At 41.0% G+C, this 26,158-nt stretch overlaps 1 protein-coding gene across 5 annotated transcripts in view; it reads right to left on the reverse strand.

Annotated features, from left to right (window-relative positions):
• The window catches only part of Grm1 (glutamate receptor, metabotropic 1), a 396,324-nt gene that overhangs the window by 357,017 nt on the left and 13,149 nt on the right, over positions 1-26,158 (reverse strand). The window contains exon 1 of one of the 5 annotated variants that reach the window (XM_006512550.3): positions 2,324-2,363. The exons of the other annotated variants lie outside the window; for them this stretch is intronic. The gene's annotated coding sequence lies outside the window, so the exon portion shown is untranslated. Of the gene's footprint in view, positions 1-2,323; positions 2,364-26,158 lie in introns of those variants that run through there. 5 annotated transcript variants of the gene reach the window in all.

The raw sequence follows: 26,158 nt of genomic DNA on the forward strand, positions 1-26,158 counted from the left end.
GCTATGTTACCTTACTTGCACCAAATAGCCATCAATAGTGGCAACAAACTCTAAGACAGTTTGTTTTACTTGTTCATTTGTTTACCAGTTTGTGTACCTGGTACTATCTCATTTGATTGCGACTTAATTAGCCTAAAAGACAAGTATGATTCTCCTTCCATTTTACAGGTAAGGACATAGAAACACAAACTGGCTAAATAATTGTTCAGCAACATGAGGGCCAATGGCAACATAGGCACTGTGTTCTTTAATACTCCAGGTATACTACTGTTTAAATCTCTTTAAAATATAGTACAGCCATATCTAAACATGGTTCACGAGTGATCTGCTGGGTCCAAGACAAGACAGAAGAGGACAGGAACATTTTTTTTCTCTATACCAACTCTAAAATGTAACAGACTCCAGTATCAGAAAAAAAAATTGCAGTTTGTTTCTTACAGAGATCATGCTTAAAAGGCTTTCTCCTGTATTTAAAGGAGTTATATGTAGATCAAGGAACAGTTCAAATCTGAAAGAGGATTTTCCTGGAGGACAAACTTAAAGAGTGGTCTAGAGCTCTTTGCAATATTAAACCAGTTTTAATAAGAAAAGTATAAATCAGCCGGGTGTGGTGGCGCACGCCTTTTGTCCCAGCACTTGGCAGGCAGAGGCAGGTGGATTTCTGAGTTCGAGGCCAGCCTGGTCTACAGAGTGAGTTCCAGGACAGCCAGGGCTACACAGAGAAACCCTGTCTTGAAAAACCAAAAAAAAAAAAGTATAAATCATGATCAAAAAATTAGGGTCTTAAAATTATCTAGCAACATTCACAAACATCTTCCATGAGATAAAACTGTTAAATTGGACCATAATATTTGGTTTAGATGTTGAGATTTGTTAAATAAAAGAATTACCAAACAAAATGCTATGACTTTCAGGCTCATCTGCTATGAAAAGATTTACAAAGGACAAATACTATGCTCTTTTTGGTAAGTGTAAAACTTGTGAGGGAAATAAATTAGTGTTACATATTGAGACTCAGGAAAACATATCAAATTTTAATAAAGATAATATAAACATAGTTACAAATATCATATATTTGAATATTTTCTGAAAACGGAGTAATTGTGGATATAATATTAGCACACAATTGCAGGAGTTAGTATTAACTCTCCTATGTGTCTAATGTTTATTTTATCAAAATATTTTGAATTGAACTAAAATAAAAATCAAAATAGGCAACAATCTAGGGATAAGAGCCACGTGACAACCCACCTTTGAATACAACATTATGGAAAAGATAGACCTAGGAAGCTCACATTGATTCCATCTTCAATATATACAAACACGTGTGTGTGTGTGTGTGTGTGTGTGTGTTGTGTAGTGGGGAGCATTCAGACACATCCCACACATAATACAACACTCCAGAAACACTTATGAAAGAAGAATTCTTGGGGAATACTTGCCAAGTCTCAGATATTTACAGATATTTGTTTTAAGAATTGTCCACTTTAAATTTTATCTCCTGGGTTATTAAAGTTCCTAATATTTGCCCTTCCTTTGGTGGCAGTAAGGGTTGTGAATCAGCATGTTAATCTAGGCAATTAGTATGTTTTCAGAGATCTGAGCTAATCTGCATATAAATTTAGGTGAAATTATAATTATGCAAATGTGAAGCAAGGAAAAAATTGTCATGCATATGAATCCAAAACAATGCATAAATTGTTTCTGAATTACTTTTGTATTCCTTGACATCACACCTCCTAATTGGCATAGAGAAGAGGTTGACTGTACTTGACTGTGAAATATATTTAAATATTATTAACTCCTACCCCATTAAAGCAGAATTGGCAGCAACTCCACTGTGTGGGGTGTGGGGCTGTCCTTGACCTTGGTACAGAACAGAAGAGGTTCAATAAGGATCCACAGTGTTGACAGGTGGGGGAAAAATACCATACAGACTAGAATGTCATGTGCTTAAATACCAGATAAAGATGTAACATCGGAAAACAAAATGGCCTCTTCCATGTGTAAAGCACAATAAACTAAATGATTCTAAGGTAGAAAACGAATTGAGATAAATTCAATTTTTTTTGAGCATTGAATATAGTGTTACTTAAACAAGAAAATTCAATCGGAAAAAGGGTCTTTTCCCGGACTACTATTAAAATGTTCATACAAATATCTGAATTGATAAGAAAGTAAGTTGGAAAACCAATGAACAGCAACAAAATGATCTTGTGGGATCCAATCTCTACTCCTGTGAACTCACAATGATAGGACTGACTCAGGAAATCCTCACTAGCCATCAAAGCTTCTGCGCTCATTCCAATGACTTGCCCTTCACCTGTGAAGCGCTCTCCCCCGTTGCCCTTCACCTGTGAAGCGCTCTCCCCCGTTGCCCTTCACCTGTGAAGCGCTCTCCCCCGTTGCCCTTCACCTGTGAAGCGCTCTCCCCCGTTGCCCTTCACCTGTGAAGCGCTCTCCCCCGTTGCCCTTCATCTGTGAAGCGCTCTCCCCCGGCTGGCAGGGCATAGACTGAAGGACTTCTCTCTGGACACTCAGCCCTGGGAGCTGAGCCAGGTGACGACTGAAATCAGCTGGTCCTCCAGCTCTGACCGGTAAATAGATAGACAGTGGTGTTTCCAAAGCAAGGGAATGTCTAATGGTTGCCAGACTGAGGCGTCCTCAGGGACAAGCAAAGGGAGAAATAGTCACCATAGATCCATAAAAAAATTAGTTACAGCACAGGGAAAGAAAATGACTCTCCAACAAACTCGCTAAGGTGGGGGTGAGAAAAAGGTTTTTGAGAAAATATAAGGCAATTTCAGGAAACATCCTGTGTATCCCATGTATTCAATTTTTTTAAATGGTGTCTGAAAAAGGACCAAATTTCTAAAATCAGATTAGACTGAAGTGAGCAGCTAGAACAGTACAAAAGCAGATTAAAACCAAAATAATAAATAGTTAATTAAAATAACAACCCAGGCAAAAATCACATTGTGGGGAAAAAGCACAACGGTGTCAAAAAGTAAACCGGTAATGCAGAGGGAACACTAACTTCAGAACGAAAAGAGGTTATGAAGGATGAAAAGGACGACAACAAAAAGATGGGGAGTGTGAGTGGCTTTACTGAGGATGGAACAACAGGCCCATGGGAATGATCAGGAGGAGAAAGACAGACATCAGAACAGGGCAACAAGTCGCATGCAAAATAAAATAATGGCAGTAAAACTCAGACAAGCTGGATGCATACTGGGTGGGGGTTTTGTGGGGTTTGTGGGTTTGTGGGTTTTGGGTTTGGGTTTTTTGGTTTTTGATTTTTTGGCTTTTTTTTTTGTTTTGTTTTGTTCATTTGTTTTGTTTTGTGTTTTCTTTTGTTATTGTTTTGGGTCTTTTTCCATCACAATATTGCAAAAACACAGATAGGGCAAAACCAAACTTTCCATCAAAAGAAATAGGACTAGGACTTTGACAAACTTTAACACAGTCATGATGCTATTGTGAGCTCTTTATAGAACCCTAACACATGACATCACAGACACTACACTACCAAAGTCTTGCTTCTGTTAGGAAATAAAACCTTGTTCAGTAATGAATACAAGAGGGCACAAGGACCAGTGTGTGGGCATAGGTACTAAATCTTGCTGAAGCAAGCTCTGAGTGCTATAAAGATGCAGTAACTTAAAAATATTGTCACTGGGTGGGAGAAATATTGGGACTTGTGAACCTAAGTAATTTTTGTAAGTGAGCAAATAAAATGTAGAAAATTAATCCTAAATGACTCCTGCTATAGCTGGCGTCACTCCCCTGAGAGCTGTTGAACTTTCAGGGATTGGGGCCTAGAAGAAACTTCTTAAGTCACTGATGTCACGGTGGCTTTGGGACTGCCTAAGAGCCAAGGCCTCATTTTTGTCTTTTCTTCCCTGGCCATGGAATGAGCAGTTTGCTCAAATGCTCCCCAGCAATGCCAAATGCCAGCTTCATCAGAGGTCCAAAGCAGTGGGTGCCCCACATCTCACGTAAAACTGAGCCAAAATCATCTTCTTCTCTTCGTAACTTAGTTATCTCAGGCACTTTGTTATAGGGATGCAAACACTACTGTATTTGTTTTATTAAGAAAATTGTAGTATAAGCATATGCATAGTGTATATATGCATTGAAGAGTAATCCATGCATGAAAGATTATACAAACATAAATACGGGGATTTCTTTGTTTTTGTTTTTGAGACAGGGTCTCCTGTATTCTGTAGTGTCCTCCCTTGCGTGTTCTTGTACAGGAGGATGGCCTTGAACTTCTCATCCTCCTTCCTCCACTTTCTGCAGGGCTAGAGTTACAGGTGTGTGATGTCACAGCTGGAAATGTAGTATTGGAGATAAAATCCAGGGTCTGATACATACTAGGAAAATACTCTACCTACTGAGCTACATTCCCAACCCTCAGATTAGTTTATGAGTTAGCAATTAACGCTGAAACAATGCCTTCTCAAGCTTCCTAAGGTACTTGGCCCAGTGCTGAAGAGCGGCCCTGTTGGATCTCCTCTCAACTCCCCTCAGTGACCTTGAGCCAACTACTGAAACCTGGCGTGATGGGAGGATTCACGCTTGGGGAAAAGGCAAGGACTACGAAGCCAGAGCAGGAGCCAGAGGTTTTTGTCTGTCTGTTTGTCCTCCTTTCTCCCCACCCTACCAGTTCTACTCAAGAGCTGGTAGTACTAAATATATTTAAAAACGAACAAAACAAAAACATCTGAATGTTTAAGAGATGTAAGGAACCCTGAAGTTGGCTCAAGACAACCCAGGTCCTTAATATAAAAGAGTCTTGTTTACCCCAGAAGGAAAAAGGGCAGGGATAAAGAACTAAGACAGGACATAGAGGACAGGAAGAAGGAGAAGGGAACAAGGGGGAGGGTCAGGGGGTCTTTGACCTGGAGAGACAAAGAATTGGCTCTGGATAGAGAGAAGACAGACAAGACTCATAGAAAAACAGTTATATGGAAGAACCCCATGTTAGGACGAGTCAGTTCATTTTGATGGAGCATGCTAATTAGGTGAGCTAAAGGTGGCCATTTGATTGTTGGGCTTCAATACTTTGATAGCTGGAGCTTGGTAGTCAGCCTCAGGAGGAGCAAGTGGCCAAATAAGGGAATGGATCTTGGGAATCTAGCTTTAGGAAAGTAATCTAATGGTCTGAGCCAGGCAGAAGGAATGGGGGAGAAGGGCAAGACTTGCCAGAACCATGTTTGCCATGCTGGAGCTGGCTAGAGTTTCTTCCATAGGGAAGGGATCATATTCCATCCAGTTATAGAATATCCTATCAAGCCGGCCATGGTGGCACACGCCTTTAATCCCAGCACTCGGGAGGCAGAGGCAGGCAGATTTCTGAGTTCGAGGCCAGCTTGGTCTACAGAGTGAGTTCCAGGCAGCCAGAGCTATACAGAGAAACCCTGTCTCAGAAAAAAAAAAAAAAATATATATATATATATATATATATATATCCTCTCATGATTACATCACAAGCAGAAAAGTCTTTGGAAAGTTACAGGGGTGCTTACTTAAAAAAAATACTGTGTTCTCTACATGACTCTGCACGTGACAGGATCAGCGCAGGGATCCTCAGTCCCAGCACACATAAATTAAGAAGCTCAGAGAGTGGGGGCTAGGGAGAGGCAAGCATAGACAGTAGATGCATTACTCTTCATAAAGTTAAGTCAAAGGAATGTGGTTAAGGTTCTTGGGGGAATGGGCACAGCCCTTTTTCTGTGACATTCCGACATACCCAGTGACACTAGTAAATTAGGCAGCTGAGGTACAGGTAATGGACAGAAGGAGTAAGAAGAGAACAGGAAGGCCAACCTCATGTCCTTAATAATTACAGCTGCAGCATATTCTAGCAGGCAGCTGAGACGTTACCTTCCTGGCTCACAGGGCTGTGACTTTGCAAAAACGCCATGGCACTTAATTGCTTTGTCTTCCTCGCAACAACCTCATGGAGTGTTTATAAAGCAACATGTTTATAAATGAGGAAATGAAAATTCAGAAAGATATTCCCTTTTCAAGGATTCTTAGCTACTTCTCAGCAAAGACAAAGGCATGTAGGTGTTGTCTCTGTTGTCTCAATATAATAGACCTAGTTTCTAATTTAATCCCTAAGCTCTGGTATGGATAGATAGATAAATAGTATCTAACTCAACTATGTGGATGCTGAGATCTGAGCTCCAGTCCTCATGCTGGCAGGCCAAGTGTTTTATCCCACAAGCCACCTCCTCAGCCCACGATATACTATGCTTATGTCTGGCTCCAGGGACTTCTGTGCCTCTGTGTCATCGTAAAGGCACCTTCAAGGCTCAGGACCGTGTATTGGAGACTCTGGGTGCAGCAAGCTTCCAATACACTCATAAGCTCCAATGTGCTTATGACAAGGAGACGAGTCATTAAGATATCCCAAGCAAGTCCTGCCTCAGTAGGAGAGACAGACGAGCAAATGGTGACAAGGACACTGTGTTTTCAGAGCTGCATCTGTTCGCAGTTCCTCTGTGAGGGCTTTATTAGGGTTTACTACAGAGGGAGACAGCCAAGTGCCGCAACTCTGCTGACAATATCCTTAGATCAGGGCCAAGTTGCCAGCATTTTCTCTGGTCAGTTTCAACAAATGTTCATAAGCACTCTCAGAAAGGCCAACAGTAGGCAGATTTCAAATATCGGGGGTGGGAACGAATCACATAGTTCATCGTGAAAACAAGAAAGCTAATTAGCTGAAGATGAGTTGCCGTTCTTCGTACAAATCATAGATATTGTGAACATTGAAAAGGAATCAAATGATGTGTTATTTGGCCCATATCCCCAATTTTTTGAAAAATGAGAAAACTGTGAATAAAAAAATAAAGAAAAGATTTATCCAAGCCCCTCAGTCATTTCTGGTTTAGGCAGAGCCCAGGGTTCTTGGCTCTAAGAGTTGTCTACAGACACCTGATTTCCGAAAGCAATGAGGTCACACTATAACCAGAGTAGTTAGGCTTGATTTGCTAGGCATTGTGGTACATGCATATAATCTTAGAACTTGGAGGATGAAGTGGATGAAGAGGATGGCTCGGGGCTAACCTGGGCTATATAAGAAGTTCCAGACTAGCCTGGTCCATGTAGCAATTGTCTATCTCAAAACAATTAGTAAATAAAATGTCAACCAGTTGCTGATATGTAAAAATAGCGACATTTCCCATTGAGATCTCTCTATGGTTTCTTGAAATGAGAGATTTGGAACCATGGGCAGGCTTTCCTCCATAGATGCAGTGAGCTGCAGATCATGCCGGCCCTTCCTGGCTGACTTCTTCTTTGGCCAGACTCTCCAGCCTGGCCCCTGTGATATGAACCATGTGGTCTCTACCTTGCAGCTCACCCGGTACAAGATGGTTTTTAGAAAAACAAATGGAAAGGGCATAGAACATTGCTATGTCCCTAACATAGTAACTCTCTACCATGCCACAAACATGAGAAATAGGAGCTCTGATCTCATGCAGTCTGACAGCATTCCTTGTATATTTTCAGTATAACTGAATTCTTATAAATCCTCAGTGTGTTAATAACAAGCCAATCAACTGAAGAGTTTTCTTGCTGACTGATTGGAATCTAACTGCCTCCTTTCAAATCATTGTAATGATTGACTAAATTCAATTACTGTATCTTTTTATTTAATGAACTGACATGTATGAACACAAGCCACTAATGCTCACTAAGTACAGTGAAGGCGCATTTCTATTACCCCTGGCAATCGGCTTTCTACTTCTCAAACTTATTTCATTACAATTATGTTCCCTTTTTGTGGAAGATAACTTTTATTTCGTCTTATTTACAAATTCAAAACCAAACATTGCCCATCTTTAGCTACTGTGGAAAATTATTTCTTGCTCCACAGGCTGCCCACATGCTGTCAGAAAATTAGCACACTCCCCAGCCTTGAATTCTGTTCCCATGGACCCACAAGTACACCACTCATAGATAGAGTCATTAGATTTGTACCCAACTTTTGATCTAAAACAGAACCTGATTAAGTTAACAAATCAGGAACTAAGAAACATAACTTCACAATAATTTTAGAACAAGTGACTTTATTATTTTTTTAAGCTTGAGTGCCCACGGAATCCTCACTGGCATATTTACAATATTTCACCTACAAAGACACCTCAGCATCCATTCTAAGGACCAAAGTATCAAACTTCCTCATGGGCCAATTATTTGCCAAGCATTGTGCTGGACTTGGGAAATTCATACAAAATGCAACTGGTTCTATTAATTCCTCAAAAGTTCCTCAAAAGAAATGACTTGATTCTTTAGATAGTTATGCATATGTACATGCATTTAAAACTTTTACAAAAGTAGCTGAGTAAGCACTGTGACAGTTTTTACTGCTTGGCAACTGACAGTGTCTGTCTGGATTCACCTCAGAAGTAAGCCTGTGGGCACACCTGTGAGGGAGTTTCCAAAGCAAATGAATTATCTCAACTAGAGAGTTGGGATAGGAAGACCCATTTTAACAGTGAGCTTCTAACTCAACATGATGAACCTTAGAGCGCTCCTTGCTCTTTGCATCTCAATTGCTGACAAATGTGACCAGCTCTCTTAAACTGCCACCAGTTTCTGCTCTGTGAGAGAATGTACCTCAGAACTATTAGGCATTTTGTCATAGCAGTGACACACACAAAAAAATGAAAAACTGTGCCATATACCTAAGTAGTCCCCAGATATACACCATGCACAAGACAGGCAGGCTCCTACCAGACCTAATGCAAATATGTTCTTTCTGATTCCTGTTGGCTGGCTCATTGGATCTCCTTACCCCATCACTGTCACCATCGCCACCTCTCCACAGCCACCCTCACACCATCCCTGCTGTGGCAACACTAATACTGATCTAGACAATCCTCTGTTTGAATGTGCTAACCCCTATTAGTCCTAGGAGAAGTACATAGGCCCATCCTTTTGGAAGTTGATTTTGACTTATCTTTTTCTTGAAACAAGTAAGATCTGACAGGTTACCCCAACTTAAGGACAACTCAGGTTTTGACTCTTTGACATCCTTTAAAGCCATCCTATGAATTTTGAAAGTTTCTTTCTCAAGAAATATAGAATACCATCCTCTCTCAAGGGTCCGAGCAGCATTAGCAAGATGTCTGTCCGGTCAGCCACAAGTTCACAAGAATGAACAACCAGTTCTCTACAGCATGCTATGCTGCTAACCAAGGATGCTTGGTGGAGTGGGTAAACTCATTTTCAGCTTCTGTTGAGTATTTTCAACTTTCCTTGAGTCTCTTGAGACTTAGCTCTATTATACAATAAGGACAAGTGTGGATGTAACCTAATGGCACACTAGCCATCTCTAGATTGTACCTCTCGTACAAGAACTTAGCACCTTTAAGTTTATCCTCATACTTCCATCTAAGAAATGGATTTTTATTTCTCCCAACACACAAAAATAGTAGGACCCAACATCCTATATAGATCATATGTAAAATTGGATCCGAATACCGTATTTTACAACTGACAGGTGCCATGGAAAAAAATAAAGGCATAGCCACCGAAACTTGGTAGAAATACAGAGCTTTCTATGGAAAGAGCTTTCTACCTCCACAGAAAGATTAAATCTGTTATATAATTATTGTACCTGTTATATAATTAACTCTGTTCCATTCCTGCTCAATCTTAAAATATGAGAGATAAAATATGATGCTTCCTTCACATCGCTTCCCCCAGCCATCCACAGAGTGTTAATGAAAAAAAAATACTCGAATACTTATTCCTTAGTACAAACCCCACATTCATTTGAGTAGAAAAAAAAGCCAATGCTTTCATTTAACAGTTAATCAGAACAGATTAAGCATCCCAACATGCCTGACAAGGTGCAGGACTAGCTCTCAGGAGCCTGACAAATCATGGTTATCTGAAATTCATGGGACTATCAGAATTCTGTAACTTCTTTCCCTCGATTTAAGTAGGATTTAAAGAGTCTATATTAAGAAGCATGTCCTACTCATTTTTTATCCCATCCTCAATAACTGCTGAATTTCATTAAATGTCAGAAATACATCTTTAGTTTATTGAGTTTTAGTTCAAAGACTGATCCTGAGGAGCCAAGCAAAAAGGAGAGGTATTTTATTCTGAAAATCCTATAAAACATACTCTTGATATGGAACTCTGTGTAGCTAAAAGTAAGGCAAATTCTTGTATTAATGATGATAGGTATATAAAAGTTTCCCAAAGAAGAGAGGGGGCAAGACATAAAAAGTCCAGTTCCTGCATACCACCCACACCTTATTAGCCATGACCCCACCCCCAGATGTTTCTAATTGGGTGTATGTGAACATCACTGGAGGTGATGAAAGGGCCCCATCTAAATGCAGTTCTGATATCCATTATGTACTGTGTACTATGTAACAGGACGATCTTGAGTTATTAACAGATTCAAGCCATCTTTTATTCATCCGACGGTTTATGAAAGATTAACTATTATCTGTCTGGGTTTCAATGTCTGCATCTACAAGATGAAGTCACTAGAATGAATGGCTAGGAATGCACTCAGCCCCTATTTCCACACGGTAACCCACAGGTGATCGTTCCACCTGCATTTGTCACCTGTCTCCTTATAGAAAATAATGCGTGTCCTTTAAACTTCCCACTGAACCAACTTCAACAAGTCTATATTGAAAAGCACATGTGATCATGCATAGCAAAAGAGTCTAGAGCCAGGAAAAAAACTCTTAATTTTTTTTTCTTTTTTGAGTTAGTTCATACAGTATTGAGTGGGAAAATTGAATTTGCTTAACCCTGTTTGGTCTTAATTTTCTCAACTAAAAAGCTATGTATGAAATTTTACTTTGTCAGGTAGGGGTATGGATAAAGCTTCATCTTGAAGTTAATGATTAATAACTGAGTTGTGAAGGACTTTATTATTGAATCCAGAAGAGAAGATACATTAGGTCAGTCGTCTAGGTTTAAGCACATATATTCCATTCCTGCTATAAGCATAAAACCCCAGGTAGTGAGTGCATTGTATGTGGGTTGGGCTATAGCACATGAATGTATGTCTGTGTGCATATGTCTTATATATACTTGCATGTGGAACCCATAGGAGAATGTCAAGTTAGTTTTTTTTTCAATTACTCTTTATCTTATTGTTTGAGACAGGGTCCCTTCTTGTACCCACAGCTCACCAACTCAGCAAGGCTAGCTTGCAAATGAGCTCTGGTAATTCTCTTGTCTCTGCATCCTTAGAAATAGGATTATAGTTGTGTGCCGTTTACTCAGGACCTGTGGTTGTATGGCACGGACTTGACTCACTGAGTCATATCTCCACCCCTGAAGTCTCTGGCTTAATCTTTCAAAACTGTGCCTGTTATACGCCTTTGGGCTCTTGGGTACTGATGAGGCTCTAGAAATATAGGAGTGTCCAGTTGGTAGATGAGACTAAAAACAAATATGTAAAGCACTGCAGAAATAACATTCCCTTGATTGGATTAAATAAAATAAAGTGAAAAATATATACTTAGGTGTGGTGCTTTTAATAGAAATAGACCCCATAGACTCAAGTGTTTGCCTGCTTGGCCCATAGGGAGGGGCACTAATAGGATATGTGGCCTTGTTGGAATAGGTGTGGACTTATTGGAGGAAGTTTGTCACTGCAGGAGTGGGCTTTGAGGTCTCAGGCTCTACCCATTGTGGCACACAGTATCCTGCTGCCTGGGGATCAACATGAAGAACTCTCAGCTTCTTCTCCAGCACCATGTCTGCCTGCATGCTATCATTATCCTCCATGAGGATAATGGACTGAACCTCTGAAACTGTAAGCCAGTCTCAGTTAAATGTTTTCCTTTATAAGAGTTGCCATAGTCATGGTGTCTCTTCACATCAACAGAAACCCTAAGACTATAGGATAGTGAGGAGGGAAGGGTGATAGTTTGATAAGGAAGGGCCTCTTAAGGAAATGATGTTTGGGCAGGGTAAGTGAGGAGTATGAAGAGGTATATATGTAGATACAACAGGGGGACAATCCCTCCTCAAAACAACATTGACTATCAAATAAAAATCCCAGTACCAAGTATGGGATTGTAGTTGTTGGTCAATGGGTCCTGTAAATTAGCTTCTGCCCCCAAACATTAAAGGCTATTGTCATTACTCTTGATCACCATCTAGAATGACATAGTAAGACCTTATTGATAAAGACACCACATATCTGAGTTCATAGGACATTTTGAAATCAAGTTGATATTGAGCCCAGAAGCTTCATTTCCACTGACTAGCTCTCCTAGTGCAGGAAGATCCAGTGCCTGTTACCGGGGAAGAAAAGTTATTATCAGTCTTACCCAGCTCTCAACCTTGTGAACGATAATGATTGGCCTGCCAAGATATGCCCACTCAGATGCAAGAAAGAGTGGCATGAATATTAAGAAGTAACCATGCAGCCAAGCGTGGTGGCACACACCTTTAATCCCAGCACTCGGGAGGCAGAGACAGGCAGATTTCTGAGTTCGAGGCCAGCCTGGTCTACAAAATGAGTTCCAGGACAGCCAGGCCTCACAGAGAAATCCTGTCTCAAAAAAATGAAAAAGAGAAGGAGAAGGAGAAGGAGAAGGAGAAGGAGAAGGAGAAGGAGAAGGAGAAGGAGAAGGAGAAGGAGAAGGAGAAGGAGAAGGAGAAAGAGAAGGAGAAGGAGAAGGAGAAGGAGAAGTAACCATGCACTTTCTGGTTGGATTTAAAGATCATTCCATAACATGAACCCCAATGCCTGGCACCATTAACTGGACCCAAAACCCCATGGCTGGCTCTGTCTTAGATTTTCTCCCCTAGAGAGAACCTAGTGCTATTAGTTTCCTAACTAATAATGAACTGCCCCTGAGTTCTTATCATCTTCACACCTATAGACTAGTGAAGCTTTCAGCCCTCATCAAAAACATCATTTTGAACTAGATGGTGACTGACAATTCAGAAATTGTGAAGTTCTGAGCTTGAAATGGGACATCTATATCACACCCCTTTCCCTCAAGGGTTAGGGATCAACAAGAAAGAGGTGGTAGAAAGATAGTAAAAGTCAGATAGAGGGGATGCCCATAATGAAAGAGTATTTGTGGGACATACAGCTAAACACACGAACTCACAATGAATGAACTGCACGCACAGCCCTTGCAAACAAGCTAAACTTTCAGCATAGATGGGGAGGGGGATCACAAAATCCAATCCCAATGTAAGAAGCCATTGGCATTAATGGTATCTGGGAGATGGGTGGGGGGCACTTTACTTCAGGATATGAAACATGGTGCTCCAGTAAACAGCTCCCACAGGATGCACATATATACAGTACTAAGTGAACATTGAGGGAGGGAGAGAGAGAGAGAGAGAGAGAGAGAGAGAGAGAGAGAGAGAGAGAGAATGAACTTGGAAGGGATCCAAATTCCAAATATATTAAATACATATATTTAATACTTTTTTATAAATTTAAAACAAAATGCACTTGGCATGAAAAGACGCATTCTGCCACAAAAGGTCCAGAGGGGACTGTACACAAGCTGAAGTCCACAGTCTACAGCAATACCTCATAAAGATATTCCCGTCATGAACTTGGGCTCTCTTGCAATGAATGAGGCCAGTACAGAATACTCTTTACATTTGAAGGGTGAGTCCAGGAGAGGTATTGCTGGATCTTCCGGTGGTACTATGTCCAATTTTCTGAGGAACTGCCAGACTGACTTCCAGAGTGGTTGTACAAGCTAGCAATCTCACCAGCAATGGAAGAGTGCTCCTCTTTCTCCATATCCTCACCAGCATCAGCTGTCACCTGAGTTTTTGATCTTAGCCATTCTGACTGGTGTGAGGTGGAATCTTAAGGTTGTTTTGATTTACATTTCCCTGATGATTAAGGATGTTGAACATTTTTTCAGGTGCTTCTCAGCCATTCGGTATTCGTCAGTTGAGAATTCTTTGTTTAGCTCTGTACCCCATTTTTATGGGGTTATTTGAATTTCTGGAGTCCAGCTTCTTGAGCTCTTTGTAGATATTGGATATTAGTCCCATATCAGATTTAGTATTGGTAAAAATCCTTTCCCAATCTTTTGGTGACCTTTTTGTCTTAATGACAGTATCTTTTTTCTTACAGAAGCTTTGCAATTTTATGAGGTCCCATTTGTCAATTCTTGATCTTACAACACAAGCCATTGCTGTTCTGTATACCCAGAAGATGTTCCAACTGATAATAAGAACACATGCTCCACTATGTTCATAGCAGCCTTATTTATAATAGCCAGAAGCTGGAAAGAACCCAGATGTCCCTCAACAGAGGAATGGATACAGAAAATGTATCTAGATTCTTAAACTATCCATTCACAGTTGCCCATTGTTTGGTTTGTTGGACTGCAAACTGTAAGTCATTCTAATAATTTCCTTTAATATATAAAGACATTCCATAACTTTCCTTTAGACAACTCTAGATATGAAGAGTCTCTAATGTAACTCTAGAGAATTGTGACTAATACACAGTTATAACCAGGACCGCAAATATCTGCTTTCTACCTAGTGAGATTATTAATATTACCTCAGCCTGCCCTACCTCATGATGCCACTTGCATTGTGCAGAGCAGAAACCACTGCTGTGTGAAAGCAAGCAGATTACATAAGGGTGGTTAGAAAAGAATGGCTACGCTGACTAATAAGGATGGTCGCAGACCACTAGAAAATGCTATACATGTCTTCGTAGCTAAAGCCAAATGAAAATTAGGAGATAATAATGATGCCTTTCAACTGTCCAATGGTATTGGCTTTCCTCCTCAGAAACCACTCTTAAAAGGTAACCTTGACACAACAGTTTATAATCTTTACTGCTTCGTTTTCTGAGGGCGTTGGCTTTTAACAGGAGCATGTGTAGTGCCCTGTTGATAAATTCCTTCCCAGAGGAACATGTAAGCATTGTCTACCTCTTCTTCTATAGTACCAATGACAAAACAAGGCATGAATCCACCAAAGTTCACTCTGGAGAACCAAAATTGTACTGGCCTTCCTTAGAGAGCATACATGTGGGGTTACTTGTGAGAGTGTAGCTGTTTCTCCTCCAACAGGCTGCACCTGAAAAGCCTCTACTCAGCTGGATATGGGATGCCTTCAAACCACATAGACAGAAACCCTGCCTTCTGTCTCCCCAGTGTGTATGTTCTTGCCTCTCTCTGAGGCATGTACAACTAAGCCACTGTTGCATACAATAGGTCCTATGGAGTGGCTGGATACTCAGATAAGAGTCTTGTAACCTCCCTGCCATGCGACAGTGTAAACAGTCAACAAGCCCAAGTAAGATGATCTTTTGCAATAAGCCCCAACTGAACACCCCAATATGGCAGTGGTTTGGCTTGAGTTATAGTAATTTACAACATATCCACATGTTTCCTCAAGAAAAAACTGTTGAAACAGGGGCAAATAAATACCTTGGATACCATATAGGAAACCTTCCACATGAGATTACTTTCCATGTGAAATCTCTTTTTTTCCTCACTGCTAATAGCCTGTTTCAACGTGAACAAAGGAAAATGTCACCCAATGTAGACTATATCTACATAACGCTCCTTCTGTGTATTCAGTTTAATACATACCACCCGCCTTGCTTAATCACACTGGAAACACATATAACCATCGAGTCTGGTGGCTCTTGCTTATAATCCTATATCTAATTGAGGATACTGAGGTAGGAGAATTGCCATGAGTTCAAGACCAGCTTTGTCTGCACAGTGACTTCTAGGCTAGCTTGGGCTATAGTGTGAGAGCCAGTCTCAAAAAAAAATTTATTATAATTATAGTTTTCAATTCACAGGCACAAGAAATAAGTATAGAAATACTAACTGGCCTTTCTAATGTCAAAGAACTCAATTATGACAGAGTAGGGTGAGAATCCAGGTCTGATTGGCTCCAGAGAGAGCATCCTCTACTCATTAAATCTCCTTCCTCATACCCAACCATGCATTTTGCTGTGTCTGCTTGACCTGAAACTACAAATGGAAGTACTAGAAACTAAAAAGCTACTAGCTCTGGAGATAAACTGAAGTCTGAAGTTACTGGTAGGTCCCTCCACAGAAGGGACAGTCAGGGATGCTCTACTCTGAAGCCACAATGCTGTGTCACATGTCACAGAATTGTAGGTTCTCAGATATTTGGTTCAATCAAATCATGTCAGTTCCTCCTACAGCCAGTCGGGGATCTCACTGCCACAAGCCTGTAGGAGCACAAAGAGCAATGAAGAGAGCTGGGCTGTGGAGCTAGCAGTCCACTGGACAATCCACTGTCATTGTGCACCTTCTGCATTCAACACTTAGCTAAGAGCATTGACAAATCAAAACGTGCAGGGCAGCCACCAGTTTTCCACTCTCCTCACTGCTAAATATCCCTTATTCTAGAAATATAAATATGTTTGCTTTTTTAATTATAGGATTTTTCTGGACACTGAAAAGTGGCATCTTTTAAACCACCATTGCCACAGTTGCTATATTTGAAGTTTTGCTTTGTTTTCAAAATAAATCAAATATATTTGAAAACAAATCAATGTATAGATACCTCTCCCTCCCTCTGTGGCTGTTCAGTCTGGAGTGAGCTGTTCTAGAAAACACACATTCAAGAACATGAACAGAACTGGGAAGGGATCACTTTATCCTCTTTAGAATGATGATGCGCTGGGCCGCGTGCTCCTCCAGGCACAAAGAACAAGTCTGTTGGATGGGACACAGATCTGATTTTTTTTTCTGGTCTTTGTAGCGGTTGTTTACATTTTCATACTCATTTAAGTATCATTCAAATTGCTGACAGTAGCTTTGCCTGTTACGTAGCTGAATATCCCTATAGGAATCAGGAGACCTGCTAATATAACTCCTGCTCTGAGACAAAAGGCCTGAGAAGCTAATGGGGCTAGTTCGAATCCCAGAATCCAATGTCTGGAGATAAACAAGAGAAGGGCACTCTCGATGCAGAACCAGAGTGGATTCACCTTCCTTCTCCTTCTCTGTGCTACTGGGACCTTCAACAGTTTGGGTGGGGCTTGCCCACCTTGGGTGAGCATGAATCTTCCTCACTTGGCCCAGTGATCAAGTTCCAGTGTCTTCTGGAGCATCCGCGGAAACAAACCTAGAAATAATGCCTTGTGAGCTAGCTGGGCATTTCTCAATCCAGGAGAAAAGTTAACACCCAGAGTCACTAATATCAGTGATAGATACAGGAGAGAAGTCACCATGTGTGAGCAGGAAGTGGAGGGCCTTTTTGGTGGGGTAGGGGACAGATAAGTGGTTAATAGTCCATAAGTAGATGAATGTCAATTGCACCTATCAGACTAGTTGTGTTTGGCCGGGTTTCGGGGAAGGTTTGTGTTTTGTTATTATTTACAGGGGATTATTTAAAAGTAGCTTCGCATCATAGTAACTTCTGATGTTTATTAGTGTCCCTGAGTTACTATAACAAAATGTTACATAGTAAGGAGAAAAAAAAAAAACAAACAAACAGAAATGTTCTCTACCATCTCATAATTCTGAAAGCTAAATGACTGAAATCAAGATGTCAACAGAACGGATCCTTTCCCAGGACAGGGAGGCCTCTCTTCTCATTACTTGTTGGAAATGATGGCATTCTCTTTTCTGAAGTTTCTTAATCAGAATGTCTGCCTTCTTCTTCATGAGGTGTTTGCTCTGTGTATACATGTCTTTCTGGGTTCAAGCCTTCCCCTTTCAGTAAAGATTTCTAGCTTATTGGATTGGGCCCATGCTAACTACCTCACCTTAACTTTATTATTTTTGCAAAGCTCTTTATTCTAAATCAAAGTACAGGTATTAGAACCCCAGTGCTTTTGTGGGGGATGGGAGGCAGGGAATGACACAGATAGCTGAGTTGTAAATGGAGCTGATAGCAAAGCAATGACCATAGTTGGCATACCTTAGGAAGGAGTATATTCTAATGCAGGCTTTTATCTTTCACTGAACCACACAGAAATGTAGGGGAGTTTTTTTGTTTTTTTTTTAAGCACTTTAGCACCACACATGTGCCCAAATGGTATTGTTATATCAGGAAAAACTCATACCTTTTCCTGAAGGCATACTTGGTTTTTCAATAGGTCTTTCATAGAGAAATAGGAAGCCACAGATTTCAAAATCCTAAGCAGACCAAATGCCTATTAATTTTCCCAAGAGTACCCTTTGATGATTCATAAGACAAATATTAGCCAAGCACTTTGGGGGACCTTACACCATGTTAGACCTTCACAGATATGGAAGAAATCTAAACTACATTGCATTGTACAGGATGTATTGTCTGCCCATGAAGACATGAATTATAGTTCTCGTTTTATATGCCATAAAATTTGATGAAGCCAGATCTATTCTGGTTGGTCCTGGCAATGTTCTCTGAGACTATGCACACTATTAAAGGAGTGGCATAAACGGTGACCTTAGCCTGTCACCAAGGGTGGCATCACAGTTAGGTGTTGGGTGGAATTAAGTGTGTCATATGCCATCTTTCACATGAGAGCAAATTAATGTTTTCACTCAAATGCCTTCTGTGAGTGACAACCCACTCTTCTGGATGAAGACTTGAGTCCTGGTAATATAAAGAACATTCTCTCATTCAATTAATATCAGATTGAATTCTACCCATGTTTGATGCCACAGAAAAATACGTTGCAAGAGGCAGAGAACATAGCCTCCCCACATGCACAAATGTAGCAGAGCTATCCATGCATGATGCCAGAGGGGCCGGCAGCTTTGGGTGACAGGTGGCACGCCTCTCCGCCAAGGAGAAGGCGTTGCTCCTGGCAGTTTTTTAATCTGAGCCATGTGACCTAAGTAGTGGCATTTCACAGCTGAGAAGGCAGCTTGTGATATGCCTTTTGCCTCACAGAAAGGCAAGCCACATGTCCACAGAGGCTGCAGCTCAAGCTACAAACCCTTGCAGTGCAATTGCCCAGATCCGTCTCATGATCAAATATGTATGCTATGCTAGAAATATAAACGGACGGCATACTTAAGAACATTTTGCTAGGCAAGCAAAGGAGGTACTTTCTTTGCAAAAGAGTCATTTTCTAGCATGAGAGGGGCAAGCAAAAGACCAGTCTCTGTTTATCAGTCTTTAGCAGAAATTTGCAAAATGTTGACTGCATGGAAAGCTGATGTAAATGAAGATTCTGAGCACTCTGACATCTGGGTCCACTTTTCAATGGGTCCACTTTTCAATCAGTTCTTCCGCCACTCCCTTCTAGTACCTCTTGCCTCCGAAAAATTAAAGAGGTACATTTCCTGTGCACCTGCTAGCACTTTACTAAGCATGTAGTCACATGATTTCACTCACGAGCAATTCCATTTCCATCTGCCTCTGCATCTGTAAGATTAGCTCTCATCTAAGACCCCGTCCCAATGCCACTTATTCTAAGAGACTTCTTAGGGAGGAAATAGCCTGTCTCTCCTTGGGCCTCTCTACCTTATCAGGGATAATGTAAGATTGCTTTTCCCTCTTTCTCCCTTGCTTTTCTCTTCTCTTCTCTCTACTCTTCTCTCTCCTTCTGGACTAAAAGGATAACAAAAGTGTGGTGTGCCCATTAAACCTGGAGCATAGGTATCATTTTTGTCCTAGAACAAAACGCATGCATAATTTTCTGTAGATGGTTGCCTGTTAGTGAATGTTATTGAAATCTACACAGCTGGATTCATTTTCAAGACCTGTTGCCTAGCACACCACCCGATGTTCAGCAGGAAGTGTGCTTATAGAATAAACTGGTGAACTGGGAGGCTGATTGACACGAAGCTAAGGCTTGCCCTTTAAGCCAACCTACAGAGACTAAGCTTGGAGGAAAATCAGAGAGTGGGCAGAACATATGAAGAGATGAAGGCAAAATGATCAAGAGAGGCTCCAGGGGGTGTAGAGAGCAAAAACAGGCTCCACCAAAAGACTTCCCTCACATAGTAACTATATGCAACCTTTTACAAGTCATCTAACCTAAAAGTTTCCAAACCAGGGATGTTAAAAATGCATCACCTTCAACAGAAGACCTGTTGCAGATTTGGTCTAATGTCACTTGTGTTAGCTCAGTCTCCCAAATTACAGGGGGATCTGCATGTCTGTAGGGAAGACGCTGAGGGACCCTGCCCCCAGTTGGTTTTGATTGGTAAGTAAAATTGCTGGCAGCCAATGGCTGGGGAGAGAGACAGAACTTTTAGGATTCCCTGGGCAAGGGACCGAAAGGGAGAGGGAAGGAGAGAGCTGCTATGCCAGGAAAGGAGTATTCACCATGCCTGAAAAGGCAAGACAGAGACAGAGAGTGGCCTCAGGAGATTCCCGGACTAGATCTAGGGCAACAAAGATTAGATTCTAATAAGTTAGAACTCAAGAATATCGGAGGGAAGATGTTAGCCATATGGAGGTTGGGAAGTGGGTTGTTTAAGGCATATTGAAATATAAGGCTGCATGTGTGTGTTTTCATGCGGGAACCCAGAACTTTGGGGCAGGTAGCAGGAAATGCTCTGCCACCGCCGGAATGATTTCAGTAGCATTAATCGGCAACTGCACCAAAACCTATCTTTTTTTTTTTTTTTTCTTAATGCTGAACAGTGTCAGTTGCTTATATCATGCGGGGAAATGCACAGGTCAGAAAGCAATTATTAAAGAAAATGGGGAAACTATAGTTATGCTGTATTAGAATGGGCTGCAACTCACTGTGCTTGATACAAGCTTCGTCGTGCTTCCCAGTCCCCATAGGGACAATGAAAGAAGGGTGTGGCCAACTGATCAGTGAAGAGACTGAAAGAAGTTAACTCACCTGCCTAGCTATGGGGACATCTGTTGGACTAGGTTATATGAAGCCCAGTTCTCCCATACCGAACGACCCTCACTGCCCATTGGCAGCGAGTCTAAATGAGATCCAAGGTACCACATGTAAATCTTCACACAAAGGAAGAAAATATTAGCATCCAATGGTTTTAACTGACAACAAATGTAGTGACTGTTCCACAATTGTGAGAAAGGTTAAAAATGAATATTATATTAAAAAGAATCTACCTACAAAATATGAAAGTAATTAAACTCTTCTTTGTTATATTACACTTTTATGAAGATAAATTTAAAAAATAATAATTTATGTAGAATTCAATAGGGAAACAAATGCCTCCAAAGTTTCTGGATTTAGGAATTAGGAGTCTGGCATTCTTCTTTACACCACTGAGGAGGAGGAAGCCATGGGAGCTCTGAAGTCATCAAAGCCTTTAGAGAGTAAACTGGAAACAAAGCTCTCCTGACCTAGCCCAGATGAGCACTGACTAGGTGTGTACAAGGTGAAAGGGACTCCTGGGCTAAGAGCTGGGAAGATGCCAGTGCACAACCCCAAGCCGAGGCCTTACTCTGCAGCAGTTTCCACCTGACCAGGAGTGATGCTCTACTTCAGGGAAAGATAAGCCCCTGAAGTAAGGTGTTCATATATCCGAAAACCAAATAACTACAAAGCCACACATAGCAATCATTTGCATCCTTTTTTTAAATCATTAAAGGGTTAAAAACAACAATGAATAGATTGAAACGTTAATAGGATTTATGAAATAGATACATTATTAAAGACATTTTTCTCTTTAATGTAGAGAGAAAACATCAGACATATGACACACAGATGATGCTGAAGGAAATTATTCGTAAATCTGTGACATAGAACATGCATTTTGTCATCAAAAGATCATGAGCACAAAGGGCTTCACAACGTGGTCCATGAACCAGCACCTGAGAACCTAGAAGAAAGTCAAACATTTGGGCCCACCCCAGACCCACCAAGTCAGAGCCTGTGCCTTAAGAAGCTCCCAGATGATCCATCAGCACACTAAGGTTGCAGAGGATTCGGCTGGTACCTTGTTCTGCACCCAGAGAGCCTAAAAATAGCCTGCTGAAAGGGAGTATATAAGCACTTCAAAAATTAATCACTCCCTTGATTTCTTTTCCATTTTTTAATAAGCAATTGCTTTCACGTAAGATTTTACTTTAAAATCACAGAGCAAGGATCTCACACACTGAACTGAACCTGAGCGTGCACCAACAGAGAAGTGCCTAGCCAGTATGGCCTTGGTGGAAATTGAGTGACATGGTTTCTGCCCCTAAGACAGGGACCTGTGTGACCCTCCACAAGTGCCCATGGCTGCTGTAACATGTAAGCCTTGTTTGTGTAATAATGAACATATTTTCTGTACCCCCTAGCAGTAGGGAACTCTTTCCTTCCAAGGAATGTCCACCCTGTTGACCTTAGTGAATCCATGATAATTAGAAGCAGCAGTCCAGGATTGAGGGCGTGGTTATGACTAAACAACATGGTAAAGCTGGGGCCCTCAGGACAGCCCTTAAGGCTATAGGAAAGAGCTCTAAATACATGAATTCAAAAATAGATAATCTCTCAACGATGCAAAAAATAAGGATGCAATATTAATTACATGAGGGACTTCATGAATCTAAAGGAACAAAAGCAGCTGCACTGAGGAGACAACTTGTTAGAAAATTACTAAGAAAGGGGATAAAGAAATTTAGGGCGTGGTGATCACAGGAGATTCCACCCATGTAATTTGTTTGTTTGTTTGTTTGTTTGTTTATGCTTACAAAGGCAGACAGATTCCTAAATTCAGGGTTAGCCTATGACAGAGCTAGGTTAGGCTCAGGCTTGGTGGAAATCACACCCAAGGAGTTTATCAACTGTGCTTAACAAAGGCAAATAGATCGATGAATTCTTTTGCAATGTTAAGAAAAACTGTATCCTTGCAGTCTGGTAAGGGCTGGGTCATGAAATGCTAATCTATAAGATAATTTAAAGGAAAACCTGTAGTAAATGGCTGGATTGATATGTAAAATAAAAGGCTGGACCTGTGTTCTGCAGGAGATGAGCTATCCAGATGATTTTTTTCTGGATAAAAAGGGAGAACTGCTTGCAGAACTGATACACCAACAGACAGACAGACAGACACAAAAACTTACACACAGACACACAGACAGAAACACACACAAGCAAGCAGGACATGGACACAGAGATCTCTTAGCAAGCAAGCACAATATAGGCAGAGAATTTTCCAGAGAGAAAACAACATAGAGAGAAGCAGAATTTGAGTCATCCTTCCACTGCTCCCAGACATTCCTACTCTCAGAACCCTTCTCCAAGCCAAGGCTAGTCCTTAGCAGAGAAGAAAAATTTCTGGCATTTCTAGTCCACTAACCCAAAGAGTAATTCAGCTCTTGTATACATTAATGCATGGTCCCTCCTTTGCCTGTTGTGTTTTAATTTATTGACAATCGTGACAAAATAAAAAACTATTAGGTATTTTTGATGTGTTATCATCATCATCATAAACAATAATACTATAGTAAACCCTGCAACCTTTGGCTCAAGTGAGGATGATGCAGAAAATTGCATTGTGGGTACTGACTCTACTTACTCAATAAAGCCAAATGCTAAAATAATTGGAGTAGTTCGAAGATGACCATCATGAAGGTATAGCTGTGATTGGCAGCTTCTACGTGCTGTGAAGTACCAGAGGTCATTTCGCACTTGTAGACAAAAAGGCTAAAGTTGGACAAAACGTTTCCTTTTTACGTTAACTACCTTTTCCTTTTCACACCTTCATGTCTGTGTGCAATGAATTTTGATTCCTCTTGTCCGAAACCTCTCTTATCTTTCTTCCAATCCTGTTCATCTCCACTACTCCCAAGCCCCTCCTATTTATTCTCCATTCTTCCCAAGCCCTTCCCATCTTTGGTTTTCTTTGTTTTGTGATGCAAGGTTTCCCTGGGGACCCCCACATCAGAGGCCTACATCCTGCTCCAGGCTTTAAGTAGTTACTGGGGATTGAACTCTGGTCTTCCTATTTGCACAGCTACGACTTTAAGGAGCAATCCACCTCACAGCACGAAACTTTTCTATGCAGAAAAGTTGTAGAGAAGAGTGCTTGAGTAGTGATCACGGAACAGGGTAGGGTACCTTACCTCTGCAGCGTCATTAGCCTGTCCTTTCTTAGCTTGGGTTCTCTGAGCTTATACACATTGTTTCCTTGGGAGCATTCTGGGACCTTCTTTGTGCTTGTACTTACATGTATGTCCTGTGTTTGAGAATGTAATTGTGTCTAGAACATCCTCTTTTCCATTCAGGGCACTGGGCAGGCTCACTGTGGTCCTGTTGAATTTACAGAACCTCTTTTCTGGAAAGTACTGTTTCAATTACTAACATAGAGGGAACAAGTATTTTATCCACTGCCTAACTTTCTCTGTTCTTGCCTGGACTTCTTGGGTCATAATTCCTTAAAAAGTGATCTAAGTCACCCTGACCACTGCAACTCTTATAAAGGAAAGCATATAACTGGGGACTGCTTATTGTTTCAGAGGTTCAGTCCATTACCATCATGGCAGGAAGCATGGCAGCATGCAGGTAGACATCATGCTGGACAAGTAACTGAGATTTCTATAACCAGATTCACAGGCATCAGGACGAAAGGCCACTGGGCTTTTTGAAACCTCAAAACCCACCCCCAGGGACAGATTTCCATTAGCAAGGCCACACGTCCTATTTTTTTCAAATAGTGCCACTCCTTAGTGACTCAATGTTCCAACCTATGAGATTATGGGGACCACTCTTATTTGAACTACCACAACTAGCATTTGGCTCCCCAAAAAGTAAAATTGAAGCATTTTACAATTATAAAATCAAGTGTGAAAAAAAATGTTTTATGGTAGAAGAAGCTAATATCTATTCATATAAACTAGAACATTTCCTGTGATTAAGTGTAATATTTAGTCTTCAGCTTCCTCGTAGAGAAAAGAAAAGTAGTATGTGTGGTACTGTGATGAAGAGACGATGTGTTACCAATGGTTTCATTGGAATTAAAGAGTACAAGGGTGTTTTTGTTTGTTTTTATTTTTCACTGAATAGCACAGTAAGTAAAGATTCACACACAGTTTAGAAAAGGCCATTCTTCAGGAAGACTAAGCAAAGACAGATGTGTGATGCTCTGGAAACCTAATTTTATGAAGAGAGGGAGGCTGCAGATGACGATATGAAGACATAATGAACATCAATTCCCTCACCTAGTCTGCAGCAAGGGCTGAATAAAGGATAATTCTAGGCTTTGATCTCTGGTAAACAAAGGAAGATTTTGTTATTTGGGACTCTATGCCAGCATGTGACCAAGACAATAAACTGCCAGGAAAGCTGGGACCCTTTTCTTCTGTCTGGGGCTGTACCTTGATGGAGAAAATATCAGAACACGTGAACTGAAACTGCTGAGACTGTACCCTGTGGCCTCAGACGAGCCCCAGGAAACTTTCTCAGATTGGCTTTTTTTCTTCCTGTCATTGGGTCAGTGTAGGCCACCAATTAGTGTCTTCAATCATTTCCTCCTCTTCCTCAAACGGAGCTCCCTCCCACTCCAAGAAATGACCGTGGAAGGATGGCCACACAAGGTCTCTCCTTGCTTCCTCAGCAGCCTTGCTTCGTGGGTTCTCTTCATATCTTCCCTTTCCAGTCACTCTTATCCAAAAGCCTTTAATAGGACTGTGCCTTTGCAATCCCATGAGGTATTTCCACCTCTCTACCTGCCATTGTGTCCTACACTTTCCTTCTCGGGAGTTCTAGGAACAAGACAGCATTTCATCTGACTCTAGTTTCTTCTAACCTCAGCCCTGCCAGTGGATTTAGAAGGCAACAAATACTAGAAGGCTTGAGGCTAGGTGAAAGTAAAGACTGCTTGCTGTGGTCTGAAAGTCCCTCAGCATTAATGCCGAATAAAAAAAAAATCCCCATTGTGCTGGTATTCAAGTAGGGCCTTTGGGAAAGTGTGAAAGTTATGTGAGTTCTGTCCTTCTGACCAGACAAGTGTCTTTCAAAATGGTGAAAGAACTACTGTAGTTCTTCTTACCCTTCTACCTCTCTGCCATGGGAAGATATGAAGTTTAACACTCTGTCAGATACAGCAAGTCATAAAATTAGAGAGCATTCCTAATCAGACTCCAAAACCCCTGCTACCTTCCTCTTGAACTTCTCATCCTCTAAAACTGTGATAATTAATTTATGTTGTTTATGGTCAGGCATAGTTCCTTATTCCTTAAATTCCAGCACTTGGGAGGCAAAATCAGATGGATCTCTATGAGTTTAAGGCCATCCCTGTCTATATAGTAAGTTCCA

The sequence above is a fragment of the Mus musculus genome, chromosome 10, assembly GCF_000001635.26.
Source record: "Mus musculus strain C57BL/6J chromosome 10, GRCm38.p6 C57BL/6J".
NCBI classification, from domain to species: Eukaryota; Metazoa; Chordata; class Mammalia; order Rodentia; family Muridae; genus Mus; species Mus musculus.